Below are 8,921 nucleotides of genomic sequence, written 5' to 3'. Positions count from 1 at the left end.
AGACCTGAAACCATTAAAAAATCTAGAAGAAAACCTAGGAAAAGCTCTTCTGGGCATTGGCCTAGACAAAGAATTTATGATTAAAATCCCGAAGCAAATGCAACAAAAACAAATACAAATAAATGGGACTTAATTAAACTAAAAAGCTTCTACCTAGCAAATAATAATAATAAACAGAATAAGCAGACAACTCACAGAATGGGAGGAAATATTTGCAAACTATGTATCCAACGAACAACTAACGCAGGATCTATAAGGAATTCAAACAATTCAGCAAGAAAAAAAATCTCATTGAAAAGTAGGCAAATGACATGAATAGACAGTTCTCGAAGGTATACAAATGGCCAAAAAATATATGAAAAATACTCAACATCACTGATCATCAGGTAAATGCAAATTAAAGCCACAATGAGATACCATGTTATCCCAGCCAGAATGGTCGTTATTAAAAGGTCTAAAAATAATAGATTTTGGTGTGGATGTGGTAAAAAGAGAAGGTTTATACACTGCTGGTAGAAAGGTAAATTAGTACAAATTCTATGGAAAATAGTAGGACATTTCACAAAGAACTAAAAGTAGGTCTACCATTTGATGCAACAATCTGACTACTGGATATCTACCCAAAGGAAATGAAGTCATTACTTCAAAAGCACATCTGCACACATGTTTATCACAGCACAATTTACAATTGCAAAGATATAGAATCAACCTAAGTGCCCATCGACCAAAGAGGAGATAAAGAAAATGTGGTATATATACACCATGGAATACTACTCAGCCACAAAAAATAATGAAATAATGTCTTTTTCAGTAACTTGGAGAGAGCTGGAGGCCATTATTCTAAATGAAGTAACTCAGGAATGGGAAGTCAAATGCCATATATTCTCACTTATAAGTGGGAGCTAAGATATGGGTATGTAAAGGCATATAGAGTAGTATAAAAGACATTGGAGCCTCAAAAGTGGGGAGGGTGGGAGGAGGATGAGGGACAAAAAACTACATATTGGGTACAACGTACACTACTCAGGTGAAAGTTGCACTTAAATCCCAGTCTTCACCACTATACAATTTAATTCTGTAACCAAAAGCACTTATACCCCTAAAGCTACTGAAATTAAAACACACACACACACACACACACACACACATACACACACACGTAACAACAACCTTCAGTCTGAGCTATGTTTTCCTGACTCAGTAGTCAGGAAACTGAGGCAATACCTGAGGCAATACCTTTCTGAGTATTGTGCCTGATTCCATAAATTTTGAGATTTTTCACTGTGGCTGATGGGAACACGAATTATTCCCAGCCTCGTCTGAGCCCTTAGAATTGTCTCATCTGAAAATTCTAAGTGGTTGTTTTTCTGCTGTTAGGTAGTTCCCTTGCATGTGTTGATCAGTATTCGGCAAAATAGAGGATAGGAGGGGAGCAGGGGACTCTGCAGATTTCTGGGGCTCTCTGTGTATTTCTTTCCTCTCTGGTTCTCTGCCCTGCAAACTTCAGTCACTTGGTCCTCCTCCGTCTCCCATCTCCATCAGTTCAACTCAAGATGATCACCAGGATCACCAGGATGGGGAAGAAGTTGCTTCTGGTCAGAGTTGGGGTCCACTGGGAGTGATCAGTCCTGCCTTTGGGGAATCTGGTAAGTTGCTCAGGGATGCTCTCATCTTCCTTCAGACTGAACCTCATAAAAGGTTCCCCCTTATGAGCTGCTACCTGGAAGTTCTCCCCATGCTGTAAGCTGCAGCCATCACAGAACTCATTTATTTCCTCTCTTTCAGAAATCACTGTCTAGCATTACCTGATACTCAATGTCTGAAAGCCACCCTTTCACATTGTCTTATTTTAAGTTGTTTCAGGCAGAAGAGTAAATCCTAATGCTCATCTTGCCAAAAGTGAAAGTCTCTAGAAGAGTTTAATTTAATTGTGATTCTTTTTCTTTACCCCAGTAAAATTGAATTAATAGGATGGTTATGAAATCTCCAATTTTAACTGCTGATGTGTAATGAAACTCTTAAATGAGAGAATACTTGATGAGGAGCCGCTATGATGGTATTGGGATGTGTAGAGAGTTACTTCATGAGTACAATTTAAACTTTGTAGAGTTTGAAATGTATTCATCACCTACACAAAAAAATCTAAAGGAAATAATGAATGGGCATTTGAATAATTCAAATATGAAGCTGAAGACAATGGTCAGACCTACATTTCTAGTTTAAAATATACTGCTTATACAGGACGAAGTAAATCGAGAACATTCCAAAATGCTTAAGAATACTCTATTTTCTCAATTTCAATACTATTATAGCTAGCTAATAGTTATGTCCTAAATTACTTTGTTTATTAGTTTTTTTCCAGATTTTGGAGGTATAATTGCTATACAAAAAGCTACATATACTAAATGTATACAATTTTGTTTGGACATACATATGCAATGTGTTACCATCATCATGATCTACATAGTAAACATATTCATCTAGATGAATAGATACCACTATTCACAGAAAAACAAAAACAAAACAAAGGGACATAAGAACACACCTCTCAGAGTGTCCTTGTGTCCCTTTGTTTTGTTTTTGTTTTTCTGTTCTCTATCTCAGATGGGGACATAACTGCTTGTGGTCAGATTTGGGGCCCACAGGGAGTAATCAGTCCTCCCCCAGGGAATCTGGTAGGTTATTCAGGGATGTCTGCCTCCTCTTTCAGCCTGAACCGACTCATGGGTTCTCTTTAGACTTCAAGTAGGATCAAAATTGATCATCAAAGCTAGGACTTGATATTCTCCTACTATTGCAACTGTTTGCAGAACTATATGAGGGATTTCATGTGCTAGATAATTTATACTTTGGGTTAAGGCCACTTAACAAGTTAATATATTTTCTTTTTAAATTAACATATAATAATTATATATATTTATTGGGTACTTAGTAATGTTTCAATAGATATTATGTGTAGTGATAATGTGTAGTGATCATATTGGTATAATTAGCATAGCCATCATCTTGAACATTTATCATTTATTTGTGTTGGAAACATTCAAAATTCTCCTCTTGGCTAATCAAAACTATATATTATAATTATAGTCATCCTAAAATTCTGTAGATCATTAGAACTTATCCCTCCTATCTAGCTGTAATTTTTCATCCTATAACAAATCTCTCCGGTGGGATTCTTAAAGTGTTTCTGGATACACACATTGGTCAGGCATGTCTTGAGCACCTCTTCAGAGTCAGAGATGTTTTGTATTATTGAAATGGCAAGAGTTTTGTGGCAGTAGCCATAAATATTCATTCCTTGTATTATTCTAAGGTCTCACATTACATATTGTAAATTATAGTTAAAAAACATGCAGATAAAGTTTGGGACAGAAAATGTCAAAGGGGTAGCGCTGCTGATAAATGGACTCTTAGAGGTACAGTACAACATCCCAGCTACACCTGAACTTTAATGAGCCAAGAAGAGAAATGCAACACTTTCTGCAGGTGAAAGAGTGACATTGAACCTCATTTTCCTGTCCCTATTTTTATTCTTCACAATCCATCTGTTTTTAATTCCTACTATCTAAATGGCTGATGGAGTACCTTTTTAAAACACTGGGAATGTCAGCATGTGAACTGAAAGATGCATCATACCATAATCGCATTTTCTCTAGGAATTTTCACATTGTTCATTTTTATTCAAGCCTGATAAAGAGCCTCCAAGGAGACAAAGCGACATTATCTGAATTAAGAAAGTAGTCTTTGCCAGCATTACTTCTAACTCATTTCCATGAAGAAATGTCAGCTTATGAATTAGGCGACTCTACACAAATCACTTGTTGACATTTTCTAATCTCTCTTTTTATTCTATTAGAAAAAAATATATAACAAATGATTTAATAGTGCTTGCTCCCAATTATTACTCCAAATTTCTGTGGATATGTATAGCAATTATCAGGAGAGTTGGAAAATCAGCTATTTCCCCTCATTCAAAAGTTAGATTTAGTCATGGGCTGATTGAAACAACTGTGCAAAGCATTATTTAACAGCAAGGTTCTGATGGGTTCTAGTTCTTCATGAAAATGCACCATTGTAATAAGTATTCCAGCCACTCTAAGGAAAAAGAAAATCAAAATTGACAGTGGTCTTTTAAAGAAGACCATTTATTCTACATTTTCACTTTATGAGTGAAATAAAGATAATTGATTATGAAAAGCTTATTGATCAGCTGATTCTAACAGAGTTGTGAACAAGTTGTTTTGAAGGTTTGAGTGGAATTGTGAAAGCTTGGGCTGGGGATGGAAAGGTAAGATGAAGAGAGATTTCTTAAAAGGGTACAGTAGAAAGATTTTTATATAATATTATCTGACCTTATATTACATTTAAGTTATTTGCTAGAGTACTATTGTCCAGTATAAGATTAGGAAATTCAAAAGTAAATGCCAAGAGCCTTGCTCTGGAGTTAAAAATACTAGGGCTTGAATATTGCCATTTTCTGGTTGCATAACTTCAGCCCAATATTTAATTTAATTCTTAAAGCCCCAGTTGCACTGTCTTTAAGTTGTCATAATAATAGTGCCTACCTCATTAGAATTACAAGATATAATACGTGGGTTTAGTTTTAGGACTCACTTTAAAATAGTTCTATCTTGTTATTGTTTATAAGATGTGTTTTTGCCTACATGGATCACTGATTTTATGTTAGAGAAGGATTGAGGATTCAACTCCTTTTTAAAATCCTGTTGATAATTTCTGTCTTTAATTTTTTATTTTTAATGTTTAATTGACAAATAAAGATTATACATATTCAAGATGTACAATGTTACAGTTTTAAATACATATGCATTGAGTAATTATTACCACCATCAAATTAATTAACACATCCATCACTGCCCATGCTGTACACTAGATCACCAGAACTTGATCATTTTGCATCTGAAAGTTTGTGCCCTTTGACAAACATCTCCCTATTTCCCTCACCCCCACCCCCCAGCTTCTGGTAACCATTGTTCTACTCACAGTAGTTATGAATTCAATATATTTTTAGATTCCACATATAAGTGAGATCTTCCAGTTGTTAGCTTTCTGTGCCTGGCTTATTTTACTTAGCATAATATATTCCAGGTTCATTCATATGTTGCAAATGATACAACTGCCATTAGTTTTATGGTTGAATAGTATTCATCCATTAGTAGAATTTAGGTTGTTTCCTACTTTGGGTATGGTAAATAATGCTGTAACAAACATGGGGATACAAGTATCTCTGAGATACTGATTTCATTTCCTTTGGATGTAAGCTTAGTAGGACTGCTGAATTAGGAGGTGGTTCTAGTTTTAATTTTTGAGGCACCTCCATACTGTTTTCCATAATGGCTATACCAATTTACATTCCAATCAACAGTGTATGTGAGTTCCCTTTTCTCTATCCTCAACATTTGTTCTTTTTTTTTTTTTTTTTTTTGATAATAGCCATCTTAACAGGTGTGAGGTAATAGCTCATTGTAGTTTGCTTTGCCTTCCTCTGATGATTAGAGATGCTGAGCACCTTTTTATATATCTGTTGGTCATTGTATGTCTTCTTTGAAAAACGTGAATATTCAGGTATTTGTGTCCATTTTAATTGGGTTATTTGTTTTTTATTTGTTTTTTGTGATTGAGTGAGCTCCTTATATACTTTGAATATTACCCCTTATCAGATATATGAATACATCACATTAATAGACTGAAGGATAAAAATAGTATGATCATCCTAACAGATTCAGAAAAAGCATTTGAAAAAAATTCAGTATCTTCTCATAATAAAAACTCTCAAAAAAATAGACATAGAAGAAATGTATCTCAACATAATAAAGGTCATTAATTACAAGTCCACAGAAAACTTCATACTCAATGGTGAAAAGCTAAAAGTTTTTCCCCTAAGGTTAAGAACAAGACAAGGATGTCCACTCTTGCCAGTTCTGTTTAACATGGTGCTGGAAGTCCTAGCCAGAGCAATCAGGCAAGAGAAAGAAATAGAAGGCATCCATCCAAATAGAAAAATAAGTTCAATTATCCCTATTTACAGACAACGTAATTTCATAGATAGAAAACCCTAAAGATTTCACCAAAAAATGTTAGAACTAATAATCAAATTTAGTAAGGTTACAGGATACAAAATCAATGTACAAATTGTTGTAGCTTTATATACTAACAATCTGAAAAAGAAAGTAAGAAAATGATCTCATTTATATTATAATAGCATCATGATTAAAATGTTTAGAAATAAATTTAAGAAGGTGAAGGATTTGTACAATAAAAAGTATAAGATACAGATGAAAGAAATTAAAGATATGAATACATTAAATGGAAAGATATTCCAAGTACATAGATTGGAAGAATTTATATTTTTAAAATGTTCCTAGTACCCAAAGAAATCCACAGATTAAATGCAGTTCCTAACAAAACTTCACAGACATTTTTCACAGAAATAAAAAATACAGGCCGGGCACGGTGGCTCACGCCTGTAATCCCAGCACTTTGAAAGGCCAAAGCGGGCGGATCACAATGTCAAGAGATTGAGACCATCCTGACCAACATGGTGAAACCCTGTCTCTACTAAAAATACAAAAATTTGCTGACTGTGGTGGTGCAGGCCTATAGTCCCAGCTACTCAGGAGGCTGAGGCAGGAGAATAGCTTGAAGCCGGGAGGCAGAGGTTGCAGTGAGCTGAGATTGTGCCACTGTACTCCAGCCTGGTGACAGAGCAAGACTCCATCTCAAAAAATAAATAAATAAACTTTAAAAAGTACAATCTTAAAATTCATTCCACAAAAGACATTGAATAGCCAAAACAATCTTGAGAGATTTATGCTTATTTGAGATTAATCTTGAGATTTCTATGCTATTGTACTGTGGTCTGAAAGTGTGGTTAGTATGATTTTGATTTTTTAAAAAATTCATTAAGATTTGCCTTATGGCCAAGCATGTGGTTGATCTCAGAGTATGTTCCATGTGCACATGAGAAGAATGTATATTTTGTGTTTATTGGGTGAACTATTCTGTAGATGTCTGTTAGGTCCAATGGATCAAGTGTTGAGTTTAAGTCCAGAGTATCTTTGTTAGTTTTTTGCCTCAATGATCTGCCAGTGGGTGTTTATATCTCTAGTATTGTGTGGCTGTCTAGGTCTCTTCATAGGTCTACATGAACTTGTTTTACGGTGTTCCAATGTTGGGTGCATTTATTTTTTTAGCATAGTTTTCTTGCTGAATTTAACCCTTTATCATTATGTGAAGGGTTTTAAGTTATTTTTATTTTCTAAGGCTTGTTTTATCTGATATGAGAATATCATTTTTTTGTTCCTTTTTGTTTTCCATTTGCAGGATAAATTATTCTCCATCCCTTTGAACGTATAGGTGTTATTACATGTGAGCTGAATTTCTTGAAGACAGCAGATGATTGGATCTTGTTTCTTTATCCAACCTACCACTCTATGGATTAGGAGGAATACCTAATGCAAATGACGAGTTGATGGGTGCAGCAAACCAACATGACACATGTATACCTATGTAACAAACCTGCACATTGTTCACATGTACCCTAGAACTTAAAGTATAATAAAAAATAAAAATAAAATGAAGGAAAAGATGAGTGCTTAGTTCATTTACATTCAAAATCAATGTTGATATGTGAGGTTTTTATCCTGTCATTCTGTTGTTAACTGGTTGTTATTTGGACTTAATTGTGAGTTGCTTTATGGTGTCTGTGGGCTATGTACATAAGTGTATTTTTGTACTGACAATTATTATTCTTTCATTTCCACGTTTAGCACTCCCTTAAGAATCTTGAGTTAGGCAGGTCTAGTCATAATGAATTTCCTTAGTGTTTGCTTATCTGAAAAGGATTTTATTACTCCTTTGCTTATGAAGCTTATAGTGGGATACAGAATTCTTGGCTTTTCTTTAAGGATGATGAAAATAAGCCCCAAATCTCTTCTACTTGTAAGGTGTCTGCTGATAGGTCTGCTATTAGCCTGATGAGGTTCCCTTTGTAAGTGATCTGTTACTTCTCTCTAGCTGCCTTTAAGACTTTTTTCTTTTGCATTGACCTTGGAGAAACTGATGACTCTGTATCATGGGGAATAGTAATCTTTTATAGTATCTTGCAGGAGTTTTCTAAATTTCTTGAATATCCATGTCAACATCTCTAGCAAGATTGGGAAAATTATTATGGACTAAATCCTCAAATATGTTTCCAAGTTGCTTACTCTTTCTCCTTCTCTCTCAGGAATGCCAGTGAATTGCAGGTTTGGTCTCTTTTCTCAATCCCATATTTCTCAGAGTTTCCTTAATTTTTTCATATTCCTTTTTCTTTATTTTTGTCAACCTGAGTTGATTCAAAGGAGCAGTCTTCAAGCTCTTAGATTCTTTCCTCAGCTTGGTCTATTCTGTTGTTAATGCTTCCAATTATATTATGAAATTTCCATATAAAATTTTTCAATTCCTAAAGTTCAGTTATTTTTTTGTCTTTAAATGGCTATGTCATGTTTCAACTCTTGGATTGTTTTACTGTTTCTCTTTTTCTTGGATTTGGTTTCAACTTCCTCCTGTTTCTTGTTCAGCTTCCTTGCAATACATGGCCTGGGGTTTTTTGCCCAGCAGACAGCTGTGGGAGCTACCCACCTTGCAGTCTCTCAACTAGGTCTTCTTCCAGTGATTTCCCCAGAATTTAGTCCCGTCAGATAGTTTTGTCCCAAGCCTTCTTCACCCAGATTGCTGGTGTGTTAGGTGTTCCAGACTGTGGGGCTCCCTCTGAGAGGGGGTATAGCTGGCAGGCAGGTGACATCTCTCCCAGACTGATCTTGCAGACAGAGGAATGCCCAACTGCTATTCCAGCCCACAAACCTCAGCCTCATTCTTCCCAGTGCTGCTCTTCCTCCAATAGAATTCTGACAACAGATCCA

At 35.3% G+C, this 8,921-nt stretch overlaps 1 long non-coding RNA gene across 1 annotated transcript; it reads left to right on the top strand.

The window, feature by feature from the left end:
* The first annotated feature begins 1,507 nt into the window (after nt 1-1,507).
* Nucleotides 1,508-7,594, top strand: LOC144339917 (uncharacterized). Its single transcript, XR_013415506.1, has 2 exons — nt 1,508-1,646; nt 7,342-7,594. It is a non-coding gene; the product is annotated as an uncharacterized LOC144339917 (long non-coding RNA).
* Nucleotides 7,595-8,921: the final 1,327 nt, after the last annotated feature.

This window comes from Macaca mulatta, chromosome 3 (assembly GCF_049350105.2).
Source record: "Macaca mulatta isolate MMU2019108-1 chromosome 3, T2T-MMU8v2.0, whole genome shotgun sequence".
In the NCBI taxonomy this organism is placed as follows: domain Eukaryota; kingdom Metazoa; phylum Chordata; class Mammalia; order Primates; family Cercopithecidae; genus Macaca; species Macaca mulatta.
Note: the sequence above shows the minus strand (reverse complement) of the source record. Positions and strands in the feature narration are given on the sequence as shown.